A 19,048-nucleotide genomic window follows, 5' to 3' on the forward strand; every position below is an offset into this window, starting at 1 on the left:
GTTTGCGGGTCAAGTTTGCGAGTCAAGTTTGCGAGTCAAGTTTGCAGGTCAAGTTTGCGGGTCAAGTTTGCGGGTCAAGTTTGCGGGTCAAGTTTGCGGGTCAACTTTGCAGGTGGTAATAAACCAGAGCGCCCAGGGGAAACCAACACAAGAGGCCCAATTCCTGAAACTGCATTGAATAGTTATTTAAAAATGTGTATGTCTGGTATGTGTGCTATTCTTTTAACGCAAGGATATCATGCAGGTGCTATGCTTAACGCATGGGGCATGGCATGTTAATAGGGAGCGATGATGTTTCGTTGTCTTTATCCACTTGACCAATTTATGGATACATTTTAAAAAGTTGGCAAAATGTACACTCGGACACGTGGCGTACTATTTTTTTTTAATATAATGTCACGGGATCTCAAGCAGTCACCGTTAAGCATAAGGGAGAATCTTCGTTGGTTGATACACTCACACTGTTAATCAGGGTGCGTGTCGGGTTCACACCTCTGCAACAAGCGGAACACGTGATATGTTGACGACCTCATCTGGTATGCAGGAATTCATGGGTTCAATCCCGACGCCTGTATATTTAGAGTTTGCATGTTCGCTCCTTGGTCGTGTGAATTTTTTCCTCCAGCTCCTTTTTATTCCCCCTCCTACATTTACAAACATGCCTTTAGAGTCTTTGGCTGCTATACATTTCCACATGATAAGCCACGTCGTTGAGCTATCATTTGTGGTCAGGTCGCTTCTGAAAAAGAGCTACATAGCTCAGTGGGCCTTACCTGATTAAATAAAAAATAGTTTAGTTTTTAGATTTATACTGCTCGCCCATGTCGACCAGATCCATTTTCAAGCTATTGGATGGCAGGCATTCATTACCACCATTGCCAGTAAAAGCACCTTCACAACCCATCCGGATAACGTCGATGAACTGACAGGACACTGCGTGTATTTTATTTCAGCGCAATATAATGGCTCGTAATTGGTTATTTCACGTTTAATACGTAGGCTTTCGCGACCAATATCATCCATAATACAGGGTTTTTGTGTTAGATCGCGTAAATATATAGTCGAAATGACATACTTAGAGTGTAAATGTAATGGCTTGGCTCTCCAACACACCGGTGTGCTGTACTAGTGACGAATTGGCCACGTTCTGTTTACGTGACAACCCTTACTAGTTGGCTGTGTCTGTGGTGGCGGGTTTAACGCGATCTAACCCAAAAAACCTGTATGATGGAGTTGTTTCACGGCTTAACATAAGGCACGGTTACCTCTGATTGGGCATTGCAGAGTATTCTCACAGTTCACTACATATATTTAAAAAAAACTGACCTCTGATGTTGCTTTCAGGCTGCACCGTGTGCTGGTTGGCACGATGCCCAAAGTTTCACTCTACGTGCTGGCAGTTTCTTCAGGAATTGAACATTCAGTTCGGGAGCGAAACGTCAGACATTATGCCGACCGACACACGGTACGACCCATAAACACATCACAGAGCTCATACAGCACATTCGCGGAACCCTTCCCAGTCGGATGTTGACACCGCCAAAAAGGGATTGCCACGTCTGTGTACACAGCAATGAGGATCGCATTTTGTATCATGCAGAATAAACGCACCATATGGTGAGAGGCGCACTGTGTACCATGCTCATTGTTCGCATCGTGCGAGCTCATGATTGACAGCACTGACGTACCCCATTTACACACAGGCAGATGCAGGCTTTTGTCACTAAAAGTGGGGATGAGGTCGTGGGGCTTGGGAGGCTTGGGCCGTGCGTGTCAATGACATGAAATGAGGAATGTTGAGTAGAGCCTATAGAATACCTGTGTCACTGGCAAAGCCAGGTCGAAGTCTTCCCGCACAAGATGGTGCTCATCTTAATCGGGTGAGCCTGAGCTAGCAGTGGAAATTCCACGTTCACATGGTATGTACCAGTCTCTCCTTCAGACCACCGCTGTTAAATTCCCAAAGGGAATACGGAGGGCTTAGTTGACCCTCCCCTAACTGGGATTTGAACTTGCATGCTTCCAGCTGCGAGTCGAACTCACCGCCACAGCACTGGCCTGTTGCTGATAACAGTACGCCAGTCAATATACCTGAGATTTATAGGAGCATTATTACTATACAACTAAGAAACTGTTGTGGGTACACACGCACACGCCTTTGGTAAAAACGCCGCAGCTCACAGGCACACTGGGTGTTTATTCTGTGAATACAAATGCACTATCCGTGAGCTCACGTGCACCTGCTTTGTCTGAGAGAGTACAGCGGTTGGGACAAAGTCTGTATTGGTCCAACAATGCACACTTATACTGAGCAAGCACCTGCCTTCGACACAAAGATAACATGCACGTTAAATATACTGTGCTTTGTTATTGCGACTACTTACTGTGTGCATGCGTCATCCATGTATTTACCTCTTAAAACAGTTATGACAGCACCAACTGAAAAGGGCACAATATTACCCTGCATTTCCTGAACAGGAAGAGGTGATGCGTTTCATCTCTAAATCAGTACTTGACTACAATAAGGATAGTATTCACTTGTAAGTGTTGTTATATTGTACCTGAATGGTATTTTAAAGTATTTTTTCTGTATTTTTTCTGCTACTCACTTCTTTCAAATGTTTCTTGCCGTTGCTTTTCACACCTGATGATGACCGTTTGTGTTATGGTCGAAACGTCGTGAGAATTTGTATTGTTTTTATATATTTAATTATTTTATTGTTTCCCTTCAAAGTGACTTTACCGAACGAGCTAAGAATATGTCTTCACTTTACATGTATTTATTTATCCATGAAAGCCACCCTGAGTCATGTGACTCTTTTTCACGACGGCCCTGCATTGGGTTTTTATTTTTAAGATGTTTTAAGACAATTAATAATATAATGAGCGTTTATACTATTGGGAAGAAACTGGAGCTCCCGGAGAAAACAAACGGACGAGGGTGCAACGCTCGATCCCCGTAGCCAGGGTACGGCACCTCAACGCCCATGTGAAGGAAGTTTCACGACATTTGTGCAGTGATCCACCAATCTTCACCTCCCACAGTGCTGGATTACAGGCGGTGCCCCACAATCGCCCAGCTGTCTTGCTACTTAAAACTAAGCCAACAAATCGGTGGACAGCCCCTTAATCCTGTGGTGGAAATTCCACGTTCCCATGACAATGGGACACTTGAGAACCACTTGGTGAATTTCTACAAAAAAGGTGCTAGCATACATCGCCCCCTGGAGGGATGAAGAGCTGAGTTAATCTCTGACCAGGCATCGAACTCACAAACTCCCCCACTGTGAGTCATGTGCTCTAAACAAAGGTTCCATCCGACCAATTCCAACCTTGTGGCTTTGGAGTTACGTGTGCTTTTCACCACTGCAGGTAAACCCATGCCAATTGAACAGTTACGCACCTGGCGCGTGTGCCAATCTAAACGCCCCTGGGGGAACCACCGCCCTTGAATTCGAGTTTTAAAACATACTCCACGCAGGCGTGTTTGCTCACAGGCGCATGTGCAAATCTGTAGAAGGATTTAGATTCCCTCTTCGCAGGATCAGTATAATGATAGTCGGGCACTAATTCATCAAAGCCAGTCAATTAACATCTATTGGATGTGCACAGGTCAGTGAAAATGCAGAGGCAAATTCCATCGACATATAGATGGCTTGGTATGTTAAAAAAACAAAAACAGCTCTAGCCCTGTCAGTGAATAAGGCATGCCGAAAAGTAGATTTTGTGTTTTGTGTGATGTAACGCATTGACAGATGCACACATCACGCACAGATTTTGGATACTAAAGCTATTATTGTATAACATTGAAATGTTTTTCATAGCGGCGGGGGGGGGGGGGGGATCCTGATGATATGCCCAGGCAAAATATTTATAAGTAAATAAAAGTGGTAGGCGCTGTGATGTAAATCCCATGCAACGGCAATAAATTTAATGCCAACGTGGTCAATCTGCCGCCAAAAAAAATGTTGAAAGCAAGACCCAGATAATAAACGTGACAGATTGTAGTCTCTGGGCCTGCATGCATGTACTCACAGTTTATCAGCCAATAAAGCTGCTTTAGTGGCCACATGCGTGAAAGATGCCCTCTGTACGCAGAGTGAAGAATTCAGCTCAAGGGGAACACGGACCTCACCCAGCGCTTAAACCACTTCCTCAACTTTAACCAGCACATTTCTTTTTTAATTTAACGTCAGGTGTGTTGGCTACTGCTAAATGTAAAAAAGCGATTTCAGTTAAGAAAATATATATTCTCGAAATGTATTATACTTATAAAAGGGCAGCCAGTAAGCCACGTGTGTTACACCCCATTGCCTACACATGCGCAGGTGAGAGTGACGACATTCTGGAAATGTTTCATCCCCACCCCCCGGGGTTTTTTGTTGTTGTTGCTAACTGCGGCACTAAGCCCCCCCCACCCCCCTTTTCCCCCTGAAGCTAAGTGGCTGATTTGTGTAACATCTCCCACTGCCGAAAATGACCTCTTAATGCCCCCCACCCCTCCTTGGCTGTCTGTCGACAATGGCGTGGATGGCAGCTTACGTGGAGGCAAAGAGATAGCGCGCGCTCGCCATCGGGTTTTGAGGCCGACCGGTTTGAAACTTTATCCAGGCTCTCGGGCACGGATGCGCTCAACACGCCCTCAGTGAGCGAAGCCATTCTCGTCGGGCGGGGGACAGTGAGCCTGCTGTCTTCTCTGGCATTCGTGGACATTGTGAGATCGCATGACACTCGCTGTGCAAGAGGGGCCCCATTGTGTGTCAGTTTCGTAGCAAAATTAAACGCACGGCCGTAAGACAACACTGCTCGAACACAAACAGGCATTTATTATCCAGAGCCGTGTCTGAACAAGTGGAAATCTTGATGGCTGGTAAATGTATTAACTCCATAATCCCCCGTTTACATAAAGCAGTTGCCCGCTCAAGTAACCGTTCGTCTATTCCTGCTTGGTTCTCCTTTTACGTTTCGTCCTCTCCTATTTGATTTATTCTCCAATGCTATGTGTACTTGTACGTTGTATAAATGGTACTACATTTTATTTTAAATATCGCGTTACTGTCTAAAAACAGCTGACGCGTACCTAGGTATAGATCTACTAACTCTGCAAGTAAATGTGGGGCAATTGTTTTGTTATTTAACGTCGACTGTTTTTCATCTCTATAGCTCCATAGCATTTTTATATTTATTGTTTATTATAAAAACAACACAATTACAGTTTAAATATATATTCTATATATTATTTTGAGCAACAAATACGTGTAGTTCTGTGAATAAGTGACAAATCTAAATGACTAAAATCTTCAATTAAAAACTTGAGCAACACAAGGAGCGGTATTAGCTGTAATTAAAGGGAATTTCGAGTTTAGCAATGAATAATTGCACGGTTAACAAAATGTCTTTTTACACAATTCTGAACAAGTTGAATACAATTTAATGGACAATCACTTTTTCTGTGAAACATTCATTAATCTTTCATTGGCACAGCATATCAGTTGCCCTGGTCATGTGACCAACGGCACAACGGTCGCTTTGTGAATGTGTCTGGTGGGTATTCAAAATCACTCATCACCATCATCATCGCCACCACCATCATCACCGCCACCATATCATAGCTGTCATTGTCATCATCATCATTGTTGTCATCACCATCACTGTCATGTACACGTACAAACCCTTTGTCACGCCGCTGCTGGATGAGGACCTGCCCATGCCATGCGCGGCGTAGGGGTTATATGACCAGAATTCACCATGCTAGTCAGTGTATGTTGGTGAAGGTAGGGATCATAGACGTGGGAACACAGAAGTACACTACAACCATGGATTCTTCTGCTTTGCACCATGTATCGCCAAAACAGCCTATAATACCTGTTATGCCTGACGGTCACCCTTCTCAGCACTATCCATGCTCAAATCTGCTTAGCTTCTGAGATCTGATAAGTTTGGGTGCATTCCAGGTGCTTTGGTTAATGGTGATTGTGATCATCATCGAAATCATTGTTATCATCATGATCATCACGATGATGATCATCAAGGTGATATTTATAAAACAACACAATTACAATTTAAAATATATATTCTATATATTCTTTTGAGCCACAAAAACGAGCAGTTCTGTGATTGAGTGTAAAACCTAAATGGCTGAAATCTCAATTCAAAACTTGAGCAACACAAGCAGTGGTATTAGCAATAAGGTTGATAAATGTTGCGCGGCTGTATGCTGGTGCATCACTTATTGCAAATGAAAGTGTAGCAACGTGAAATATTTCACCTCTAGCACAGGACAATGAAGGGAAATAAATCCGTGCAAAGACAAATTCTTATTTGGCACGGAGAGATTTGTGATTTGACTGTGATTATCACTCCTATTTGAACTCCGGTGAGTTAGTCGCATTCACATTTGGTCACGCTTTGCGAATAAAGCTGTAGAGCTGGCAAATGAGTCTCGTTGGCAGCTTTTTAAGCTTCTGCCAACTCAGCCAGAAATGTGTGGACTAAAATCAGACATCTGCTGCCTTGTCCAGGCTCCCTGGTTTACACAGCTGTTCGCAGCACATGGGCCCACTATCTACCTGCCACTCCCGTATCTGTGCCGATAACGTGAACAGACGGCACACAGGTGCAAGGCACGTGTTGCTTTGAGAGGTACCGTCGCTTCTTGGCACAGGCTTTGGTGTTCATACGGCACCATCCGATGCCTGCACTTTGGCTAATTAATTTCCGTGGTGATAATGAGAGGTAATTATACAACGCATGGGGTATGTTTTATTTTGGTAAATGGCTGTTTTGGGGTATTTTTTCTGTCACCAATTCTGTCATTATTTTTCAGCCAGGAATTTCCCTTGCGGCAAGCAGTGAACTTTTTCCTCCCTGCGTTTCTATTCATCCATCTCATAAACTCAGAATTTAACCATTAATCAGTATAAAGTCAAAATTGTTCTCAAAACTTCAATTATTCTTCAAATTGTATTTCAGTAACGGCATGGTGATTTATTCAGATAGCGGCTGCATAAAATTTTGTGTGTATGTGACTTCAAGAGAATGTACTTTTCAACAGAACATCCGAGACCCATATCTTACGAGTGTGAATTCAAAGATTTTTTTTCAGACTCTACTAAGATGTGTACAAAGATCAGCACATCTTAAAAGATTCGACATTAATGTAACATTTCTGAAAACATTCATTTAATAATTCGAATCCACATTTGAAAAATGTTTTTGAAAGTATCTATAAATTTATAACAATTAACAAATGGCAAAATGTAGTACACATAAAAAAACATACACAAGTACATATATGGTATAATAAAAGTTATAGAATACATTACTATATATTATTATTTCTCTACCATGAAGCACCGAATAGGCACTTTAACGTGGAATCATATTTTTTGGCGGAAACAGTATGGTACCTGCAGCACTCTAATTCTCACCCAGAACTGACAGGTGAACTCACGGAGCGATCCATCATGAATGTTTTAAAATTCCTGGTGGATGGACGGCACATTTGTGTTAATGTGAACGCCTGTTATTTGGTACAGGCACTTTTCCCTTAGCAGCCACACCTGGAGAAAGGAATTTTAAGAAGCTGTGTTGGGACGCCTTTTGGGTGGTGGCGGGGGGTCATGCGGAGTGCTTCACTTAAAGTGTCTATTCCCTGTTCCACCCGATGACATTCCCTGCCCTTTGACCTTAAACAGGCATTCTCATTTAAAGAGTAATTGTGAATTATTAGTCTAGTGCCGGGTGTGGCGGTGCATACTTGTAATTAGGTCTGTCACAAATTCTGCTCCCTCGTGATGCAACGAATTGTCACAATTATGGTCACAGTCTCTTCGAGAACATATTCACTCTTTCTGTTTATAGAACATGTCGTTGCCTCTAGCGGCAGCAGGGATCATGTGTACCTATTGCATTCAAGGTAAATGGATCACACATGATCCAATGCATGCATCGTGAGTGTGAGAATCAATTTTAAGCCACGACATGCAATGCAGTGGCTTGCAGACAAGCTGGTAAGTCATGTAGCAATGGAGCTATATTACATGTGAGAAATGTATCTGCAGGCAATGCGATGATTGTATATCAAGCAAGGAGCTGACTTATCTCTCAAGTGTTTGGGTGTTGTCCCTTCATATGCCTAAGCTTTCTCCAGGCAATCCAGTTACACAGAAAGAAATAACAAAATACTTTGGCCATGCATCCCAAACAGGGCCTTATTGAAAAATTATCTTAGTAAGGCTTTCCAAAAAAAGTATATAATTATTTTGTAGCCGTTTCTCATTCTAAAAGACATTAATTACTTGAGGACTTATTTCACATGTTTCTTATTTTTCATTTAGCGTTCATTTTCGTGCACTTTGAAGTCATTCCATCCCTCCACCATGACCCCTTCGTGATCCACATGAGTCCTTGCCTTCTGAGACAGTTGCCAAAGACTGTAGCCTGAATTCCACCATGAATATCTGTTAATTCCTGCACGACATCTATAAAAGCCTACCATTTTGCTGTAAAAGTTGACATTAGAGTCCTTGTGATATTATTAATCATGGCCCACACCCACATTTTTTAATAATTACATGCAATTATAAATGTGTAATCAATAATGCCAGGTCCCGCCTTGTGCATTTGTAAACACCCAGGTCTTCGATGTAAAGACAGATTGTATCTCGGTATTCCTTTACCTGGTTCTAAAGGAAGGAATTGGTTGATTGATTTTGTGTGTAAGTCGTGTGTAGGCAGCAGTTGTGACTCGCCTGATTGAGTTTCGAGGTTGGGTCGTGGGGCACTAGGAAGCTGTGTATTTGGATCAATCACAGTGAGGAAAGAAATCCACTCCTCTCCACTGGCTGATATAAAACAACAATTGTTGGGCACATCTAGTCCACAACTGCCTGTGTTGATATCCAATTTCCTGACGTTCTTTTTAGTGCGATGGAAAAACACACACGCGCACGCAATCTGGAAAAGTTGCTGTAGAACAAGAAACCTCAAGGTTATTCTAGGAGGCTCTTTAAGTGCATTATATTAAGCAGAGTTAATCATGAACTATGTAGTTGAAGGTTGGCAAGTGAAGCAGTGGCCACAATAAAGTGCACCTCCAACTCACTGATCTAGGTATAGTTTCAGCCGTAAGACCAGTCCCAAACCTGATCTCGGAGAGATGATGATGATGATAATGGGATTAAACTTGATTTGAAGCTTTCGTGACTGCAGGAATTACTCTTTGGTTATTTCGGCAAAGTCACGTATAAAGAAAATAAATTTAATATAATACGACGTTTCGATTGCAACACAAGCAACCATCATCAGGTAGAATTAAATTTGAGAGAGAGACAAAACACAGACACGGAGACAGATAGACACACAAGCAGAGAGAGACAACACAGAGACACACAGAGAGAAACACACAACATACACATGAGAGACACAACATACAACATACACATGAGAGACACACAGCATGTGTGTCTCTCTCTGTGTGTCTGTTGTCTCGCTCTGCTTGTGTGTCTGTCTGTGTGTCTCCGTGTTTGTGTTTTGTCTCTCTCTCTCAAATGTAGTTCTACCTGATGACGGTTGTTGCTTGTGTTGCAATCGAAACGTCGTAATATGATGGAATGAGTCAATCCAGCCTGTGATTTGAACCCGGGACCTCATGATTGCAAAGCCTTGCTCTGCTCTCCCACCTGAGCTATGTCCTTATCTCACATGTATAATGCAGCTAAAGAGTTTGTTGCCGCTTCAGTGACTACACACCGGTTACAAATTGGCAAAGGGACACCCATTTGTTAGTGTGACTCAGCATATCACCCAGAGCACCCATCCAGTACAGCCCTCGCCCCACACTAGCATTGCCACCGGAGGATTTGCTGAAAGGTAAGATCACTCCCGTATTGAATATGGGATCCTTTAATCCTTTGTGCAGCTGAACCTGAGATGTGCCCCACACAGTGATCACTAGTAACGTGAACCCATCATCCCATATACAGACTGTACACTATTTCACGTATTAAAATATTGAACAATTGAAATTTTCCTAATTGTTAATATTTTATCAGGGTTTTTTTTTTCACCCATTCCTTTAAAAGCTAAAAGTTGCATTATTAACTATTAACCGTCAACCTAAGAGCATTGCATTTAAATGCTTGCATAAAATTAAATCCAGTTTAATTTCAGCGTAGAGGGCACGAGTATCATGGTTGGCATACATCTGGCACACCACTCTTCAGTTTGCACCCTTGCATGATCTGACAGGCAAAATGTGGTTGGGTCAGTATTTTGTCTTCTATATCGCCTACTGAGTGGTGCTCGACCACGTCGTGGAAGAGAAAGAGAGGGGGAGGATTGATCTCAAAAGTAATTTTCGAAGGCATGAACAGCACTGTACACATTCAAGGTTGAGAAGTATGCGTTTGGTTAGGTCTTAAAGTCCATCTCACTCTGCGTGCTGTGCTTGTGTATACTCAGCTGCTGGGCTATGTTTATCTAAAGCCATTACCGGCTCAGACTGGTTTGTACTGCAGCATGGCTATACACTGTAAACTGGCACACTGTCACACATTCATGGACAGGCAAAAACAAATCAAGTAATAAGTCTCCCATTTTCTGTAAAAAAACAAAACTAATTTATTGGGATCCTGGCACACTTACATTGAAAGTAGTGTAGTTTGTAAACTGACGCAAAATTATTTATATCCTTTGCAAAAGTAAAAGAGGGCACATTAAACTAGTCAGCTGGTCCCTCTCCTCTCGTGACAGGCGTTACACAGTGTTCAGTTCATGCCGTGGGCTGTAACATGTGCTTGGAGTTAAAATTCAATTAAAGGCCTTCACAAACTGTAATTAATAGTTATTACGTTCGGAGAGAAATAAATTGCGAGGATACTTTACCATATCAACCGCTATTAGGGTCCAGGTAAACAAACGTTTCCGATAGCTCGACAAACGAACAGATGGCCGCGTCCTTTAATTACAAAGCAAACGCACAAGACGCATTGCTTACAAAACCAGCAACTTGTGGCCATTTCAGTTAAACGAACAGGTCGCTTGCTGAGAATGCGGTGTCTTGTCGTTGTTTTTAATACCGTGCCACAGTTTGCGGTGTGTGGAATGTCAGGTGCTGTTGATAAGGCAGGTTCCTATAACCACCACTTGAGGCACAGACTTCCAAATGAGGTTAGACATTGCATTTGATTCTGCCCTTATACTGCAGCAGATCCAAATCAGCATTCACAAGGCCTACTTCCCACCTTCACGCGGATAAAATGATTCCTCCATTCAGCTATGAATGTTTGTAATTAAAGGTAAAAAAGTGTACAGAAAGTGTCCTTTAATAGCCTTCTTGAAAATCTGTTCTGCAAGCAAGTATTAACCCTGGAGCCAGCTGATAACAATTTTAAAATTTACGATAATTAGTGCATAATGATGACAACTGTTTATTAAAATAATAGGAATATCAAGGAATATTAAAACTGAAGTGTTTTCTACTCGTTTCTTGCTGGAACATTTTCCCTTAAGACGATGTTAGATGACTGAGATGAATGTTACTGGTCCGAATTTATAAAACATAGCAAATAGAGCTTCTAAATAATGGTTTGTTTGAAATATCAACTAAGCACAAGCGATGCTTTCATCGTCTAAAGTTGGAGCTCATAAAAAAACACCACAGTTTTCAAATTTCCTCTGGACAGATTTAACCAATAAATTAAGTTAGAAGAGGCACTTAAGTTGTGTTTTCAAATTGACTGCAAATATGTAAACACATGAAGGTTGCATTTAATAATTATATTCAGACTGTTGGCCGCAGATGGTTGCAGAACTTTATAAACGCCCAGACGAAAACAATGCACACACACGTATATAGACAAATAAATGCTTAATTTTCTTTGGTTCTTTCGGTAAAGTCATGTAGATAGACAAATAATCATAAAAAAGTGAATAAAAATTATTTTAAAAAACCCCAAACCCCACGAATGTAGACTGTAGCAATGGTTCTTAATCGGAGTGAGTTTACTGGCAACCTATAATGTAGACTGTAGCCTGGTTATTAAGTTTGGTGAGTGTACTGTCGGTCTATAATGTAGACCGTAGCAATGGTTATTAAGCTGGGTGAATTTACTGGCAGGCTATAATGTAGACTGTAGCCTGGTTATTAATCTCGGTGAGCGTACTGGCAGTCTATGGTAATCAAGGCACTGTAAACACGTCAATTATTAATGGGGGACAATCAGAAATCATTAACAACATTTTTAAAGCCTCATCTCGATGCTCTAGAGCAGTGTAAGAAGGTCACAACAACCGCCAATCGCCACTAAGTGGCGGTGACGTCACCGCGGCGCTTGTGCCAGGCTATGTGCACGTGAAGGCGACGTGAAGTGTCGAACGCCCGCTGGGCAGGAGGTCACGGGACAGACCAAGGTGCCATGAGTTGACTGACTGAGATGAGTGGCCAATGAACCACCTGTGCCCCCTACTCTGCCAACTTGCTGTCTTTATCCACTCGGCGCTCCGCTCGTTATTGTGAGTGTCGCTCCTCTGCCCTCCGTTGTTGCTGGAGGGCGACTGCCTCCAACTGCCAAGTAGCGTCCTTCATAAGCCTCCTCCACAGGTGCAGATATACATACAGCACATCAGGTACAACAGGTGCAGCCCTACAATTGCTTGCTCATGCCACTGCTGGTGGAAGAGCTTCCACCAGCAGTGGAGCTCGAGAGAGCTCCTCCACTCGTGGCTACTTTGGCCTACTCTTCCAAGCTGGACAGACGTCTTGGAAGAGGTAGGAGTCAACTGAAATGTTTTGTATTATTAATTAATATTTGCCACCTCTGACATAGATTTGCCATCTAAGTCACCATTGCATTGAACGCAAAATAATACGAGAAAATATATTTGAAAAGCATTAAGTCCGTTTTAAAGAGTACCCACATTTTACCCTGCCATACAAAACATGCTGATTAACTTACTGTACTCTACCCATTGATACTGCTAGGTGAGTCGAGGCAGGGAGAAATAATACACGCGTCCATTGTTTAAATTTTCACGACGGGAGATCGCATCGAATTGGTGACCTATGGATTGAAAGTCCAGTAGCTGTGTGCTAACCGTTACACTGTAGCAGCGTCCCGATAACGATGTATAAAAGAATACATGTGTAATGACAGCCTGAAGAGGTAATCACTGTTATGGGAATGTTATGTAACAGTTATGGGCGTATCTGGGGTAAAGGTGAAAGGTGGAGTCAGTCGGGAAGCTCCGGGAACTTGCTCGAAGGTTCTGGAAGGGGGCGTGGTCAGAGGCGGGGCTTGGTCGTGCCAGGGTGTATATAAGGGGGACCAAACCAGAGGTTCGGTGTCGTCTGGCCACGTGGCCGATCTTCTGCAAGGCTCTCATCGTCGCCGTCGCTGCGCTAGTCAGACGGCTGTGTAGTTGGATGCCGACGATGGGGTTTTGTAGAAGGATCGGCTATGTGCAGCTACGTAGAACGTTACATAGATGTATCGCCCAGTGTTGTGCTTAAAGTGTGAGAATAAATAAGAAGCCTTCTACACGACGTGTCTCGGAAGTCGCTCACTACATTTGGAGTCAGAAGTGGTTGAGAAGAAAATTTTATTGAACAGAAGAATGTCGAAGTACCAAAAGAAGCAGAACCCACCTGTGGCGTCTTCCGATGATGATGAAAATAAGATGCAGGACCTCCTGACAGCTGCAGGAACCACGGTCACGGTTATTGAAGCCGCGGTGGGAGAGTTGGCTGCACCAGAGACGGCGGGACCGGGGGCAGCCTCTCCGCAGCAACAGCCTGAAGAGGGTGGGCGCATGGTATCGGCGCAAATTGAGCTCCTGTGGGCGACTACACATGCAGTTGCTGGAGCTCATGACGGTGACTACGATGGCAGGGCGGACCACACAGACCTCGCCGGAGAGAGGAGATCAGGCGCGGGAGAACGACGCGCTGGCAAGAACGTCCGCGGGTTGGGGCGGCCGACATTACAGCGGGGCGCAGAGACCATGCGGCCGGAGGCCGCCATTACACGTGGCGCCGGAGAAGCGCGGTCGGAAGCCGCCATTTTTGGGCTCGGGTGTGATTCGCCAGAAGCGACGCCTGCTGCTGCTGACGGGGGAAGAGGAACTGAGCAAACCTGCCGATTGCATCCTGTCAGGGAATTTGTCATGGCAGGGGGAGATTGTAGCGCCTACACCTGGCGTTTTGAAGCGGCCTACTAGTCGGTGAATTGGACCGAGGAGGAGCCGCTGAGAGCTCTGCTGACGGTGTTAGACGACGACGCCCTCGATGTTTTATACGCTGAGATGGCGGACGTGTACGAGCCGCCTTCCGATACTCGTAATAAGTTTCTGCGGCGTAGGCCAGGAGAGGCCGAGATACCCCTTTCCTACCACAGCGCGCTGTTGGCATTGGGAGAGGCGGCGTACCCCACGGTGGACCCAAAGGCCCTCGACTCTCTGGTAATGGAAAGGATGCTGGGACTGGCACGGGAGATGAGGGTTGTCTTGCCGGTGATTGACGAAGACGAACAGACATCCCAATGGGCCGCCAGATGTCTGCGGTGTCGGGCAACTATCCAGGGAATTGAGGTGCGTGTCTTGGTGGACACGGGTGCTTCTGCCACCATTATATCGGGCGTAATTTTTAATCTGTTGCCGATGAGTAACCAGCTTGTTAGGCCGGTTGTAAATGCATGCGTTGCGGCAAACAGTGGAAGTATGGAGATTAAAGGGCAAGTGGAGGCCCGCGTCGAGGTTGGCGAGATCGCAGTTGTTGGGCTGGTACTGATCTCGAGGACGCTGGCGGTGCCCTGCCTTTTAGGCACCGATTTTTTTAGTAAAATGCGCCTTAAGATCCTCATCGATCAGGGCTGTGTGGAGATGCCATTGGGCCGCAAACTGTTTTTTTTGCGGTCCCCATACAAAAGTACTGTAGCAAGTGTTACAGTCCAGGCCCTTGTCAGGGACTCGGTGCAAATCCCACCAGGCACGCAGATGTTGGTGCCGCTGCGCTATTGCAAGCGGTTGCAGGTGGCTGCTCCAGAATCAGGCGTCCTGTTGACTCCGTCTAATGTGGTGACCCGGAGTTTAGCGCTGGTTGGCGCACAGACAGTCGTCTGCCTCAACCAGGAGCCATTCTTACAGGTGCTCAATGCGGGCCCAGAGACGGCTGTGGTTCAGGCAGGGACGGTGTTGGCTCACGTGACGGCCGTGTTTCATCGAGGGTGATGGAATTGCGTGCGATGGGATTGTTGGCGCGGTAGACAAGAATGTCGAATTGGATGAGACATGGGCAGAGGCGTTGTGTCAAGGAAACCCGCAGTTGTCTCCGGCGCAACAGGGGGAATTACGATTGCTGCTGCACGAGTTTTTGGATGTGTTCAGTAGAAGTAAATTTGATATCGGCCGTCCTCCCCTTTTGCAACACCGTATTGATACAGGAGAAGCCAACCCCATTAGTCAGAACCCATATTGGCTGAGTCCGCTAGAGAAGGAACATGTGCAACAAGCGGTGGACGAGATGTTAGCTGCCAATATTATTTATCCTTCTACCAGCCCTTGAGGAGCGCCCATAGTGCTTGTTAAAAAACATGATGACAGTCGCAGGTTTGTGTAGACTTTTGTAAATTGAATAAGGTCTCGGTGGCTGATGCGTACCTGCATCCACGCATGGACGAATCCCTGGACGCATTGTCCGGTGCGTGTTTTTTCTATGCTTGACTTGTTATCGGGGTTTTGGCAACGTCCCCTCGAAGAGTTGTCTGAAACTAAAACCGCATTCCTTACGCCCCAGGGACTCTTCCAATTTAACTGCCTTCCGATGGGATTGTACTTGGCCCTGGCCACCTTTCAGCGGTTGATGGAACTCATTTTGGTTGGACTGCAGTGGGACTCCTGCCTCATTTATTTAGATGACATTGTGTTTAGCCGCACTTTTGAAGAACACCTCCAGCGACTGCGATCTGTTCTTGTTCAGATGCGATCGGCTAATCTGAAATTGAAGCCCGCTAAATGTAATTTGCTGCAGAACTCCGTGCATTACTTGGGCCACATTGTTAGTGCAAATGGTGTATCCACGGACCCCGAAAAAACGGCATGCGTACGGGACTGGCCGACTCCGAAGTCCGTGGGGGAGGTCCGCAGTTTTGTTGGGTTCACATCGTATTCTCGCAGATTTGTGCCACAGTATTCTACAGTGGCTAAGCCGCTACACACTTTGATGGCAAAGAACCAGAGATTCACGTGGGGGGCGGAGAAAGAGGCTGTGTTTATAGCCCTTCGCGAATGCCTGGCTGGCGCGCCCGCACTCGATTACCCAGATTTCTACCTGCCATTTGTCCTTGACACAGACGCTAGTGACACGGGTATAGGAGCTGTCCTGTCCCAGGTTAAGAACAGAGTGGAGAGGGTAGTTGTGTATGGTAGCCGCGTCTTGTCCGCTGCTGAACAGTGTTACTGTGTCACCCGTAGGGAACTGTTAGCCATGGTATGCTTTATACAACAGTATAGGCCTGTTGATGGCAGAGAATTTGTTGTTCGTACGGATCATGCGGCCCTTCATTACTCCCTCAGAGTGGACCAGCCCTCTGGGCAGCTCTCACATTGGCTGAAGATTCTCCAGGAGTACTCGTTCCGAGTGATATACCATGAAGGGGTATGGCATTGCAACGCTGACGCGTCATCCCGCTTTCCCCAAGAGACTGTTTGTACATGTTCGTCTGGCGCGGGTCATCGTAAACCTCCGGTGACGAGGCCTTCGGCCGTCATGGCGGCACGTGAAGGAGGAGATTCCGCTGAGGAGGTCGTGCCAGGGGACAGTGTTTTGCACCTTAAGAGTGCCGAGTGTGGAGGATTGCAGATGGAAGGCGTGCCCCTTATGACCTTGCGGCATCAAGCGGAAGCAGGACACAAGGAGTCTGCTCCCTCTGACGGCCCGCAACCGGTCCTACGGGAGGGTCTTTTGACGTTGGACGAGGATGGGTTGCACCGTCATCGCGTTGTGGTTCCTGCTGCCCTCCGAGACAAGCTGACTCGAGTGGTGCACGAGGATAAGTTGTTACACCTCGGGGTGCGAAAAACATTGCTAACATTGCAACGTGATTATTATTGGCCGGGGATGTCAGGTGATGTGAACCACTTCATTCAAGGTTGCACGGAATGCGCACATAGGAAACCGCTGCTGAAGAAGTCCCAGCCTCCGCTGCAGTCTACCTCGGTCTTGCGAGTTAATGAGTTGGTCGCGCTCGACATCCTCGGTGTATATAAGGGGGACCCAACAAGAGATTTGGTTGCTGTTGGGGGTCCTGGGTCCTGGCTGCGTCGCTGCTCGCCGTCATATCTCTTCGTCGTCCGGCCACGTGGCCGATCTTCTGCAAGGCCCTCATCGTCGCCTTCACTGCGCGAGTCAGATATCTGTGTAGTTGGACGCCAATGATGGGGTTGTGTAGAAGGGTCGGCTATGTGTCGCTACGTAGAACGTTACATAGACATATCGCCGAGTGTTGTGCTTAAAGTGTGAGAATAAATACGAAGCCTTTTACATGACATGTCTCGGAAGTCGCTCACTACACTTGAATTGCAGCTCAACAAAGTGTCTCCATGCTCAAACGAGAATTGGGTCTGCTCATCTCCTCTGCTGCGCAAACCAATGGTGTAAAGTGCAGCAGTAGATATATCATGGCTGCTGTTGCTGATGATGAATGACTGTGAATTTGTAGCCTAACATCCCTTTCTCAGGAGGCCATTTGTATGTGATTTAGTGTTTTATATTTTTTACTTGTTCTGTCAAATGCTGTACCATGCTGCCCCAATCCACCCTATTCAATTCGACTCTACATCTGAAGGGGTTCATCATCTTCACCATCAACCATGGTCAATGCACTGCTGGATGAAGGCCTCCCAAAGCTATTGCCATCTCTCATTGTCCACCTAGCACCTGCACATCCACGGATTTAATCGCTCCATCTCCTCAGTTCACGTCCTCTTGGTCGCGTTATATTTTTTGGGCTGCCACTCCATTATTATTCTTGACCATCGGAAATGATTCCTCCTAGCCACGTACCTCTCACTGGGGTTTCAACAGAAACTTACCTTTGAATTCATAAGTAAACAAGTTAAATAAGTGAATATTTTGATTGACAACGATTCACGTGGACCTTCGAAAGGTGCAAAGAAATTAGAATTTCTCGCTCTCACTGTCCTTGGAGTAATAACATTGAAAAGGCTTCGAACACTTTTTTGCAATATTTACAAAAAAAGTGTCAGCAAAAGTTTACTCAAGGTGTGTTCTAATATACACACTGGCTAGGACATCGTATGTTAATACACTTACTGAAGTATTCCCAAGCTATAAGCCCGTGAAATTTAACGACTAAATAAGTAAACATTTTTGTAGTATAATTATTTATTTATGACCAGTTGGACTCGGGAATTGTAGCTGCGAGCAATAAAGCTGCAAGAACACATTGCATGCATCAGAGAAAAGAGAGGACTGCTTTCTGCAGTAAAAATAATAATAATTATTATTATTATTATTGCCAGAAATGTCCTTGGGAGTTCATCTTTGGTCACATTCTTTTTGTTTACCTTCTGTGATGTAAAGTAGGCAACATTTAACAGTTGAATTTGAATAAAGGGTAATTTAGTCCACGACACGAATGTGTAATTTGTTCAGCTGTGGGGAGAATGGAATATTCAGTCATGCAAACAGGGGCCCAATGGACATTGTGCCATAGCTGGCAGATATGAAAACATGATGCAATCTTAATTTTGCATCTGTGAATTTGTTTATGTATCTATATATCTTTTTCCTTATTTATCCAACATTGCCAAGGTAACGAATACGACATATCGGCTGGTTCCATGTCTTCATAACAGTGCTCTGCTGCTAAGAGTGAAGACACAACGTCAGTGCTTACACAGTCTACAATGTTGTGCGACTTTGGTCACAAACATAATTTCATCGCTCCATATCCTCGTTGGACGTCCTCTCAGACGCGTTCCAATTCTTGGCCGCCACTCCGTAATTATTCCTGACCATCAGCCATCA

The 19,048-nt window shown here is 44.9% G+C and overlaps 1 long non-coding RNA gene across 1 annotated transcript in view; it reads left to right on the plus strand.

Annotated features, from left to right (window-relative positions):
* The first annotated feature begins 4,400 nt into the window (after positions 1-4,400).
* The window catches only part of LOC116944124 (uncharacterized), a 68,792-nt gene continuing 54,144 nt past the window's right edge, over positions 4,401-19,048 (plus strand). The window contains exon 1 of the long non-coding RNA XR_004403047.2: positions 4,401-4,714. This is a non-coding gene — a long non-coding RNA (uncharacterized LOC116944124). The remainder of the gene's footprint in view (positions 4,715-19,048) is intronic.

Source organism: Petromyzon marinus, chromosome 20 (assembly GCF_048934315.1).
Source record: "Petromyzon marinus isolate PM22_M1 ecotype Great Lakes invasive population chromosome 20, UKy_Petmar_22M1.pri1.0, whole genome shotgun sequence".
NCBI lineage: Eukaryota > Metazoa > Chordata > Hyperoartia > Petromyzontiformes > Petromyzontidae > Petromyzon > Petromyzon marinus.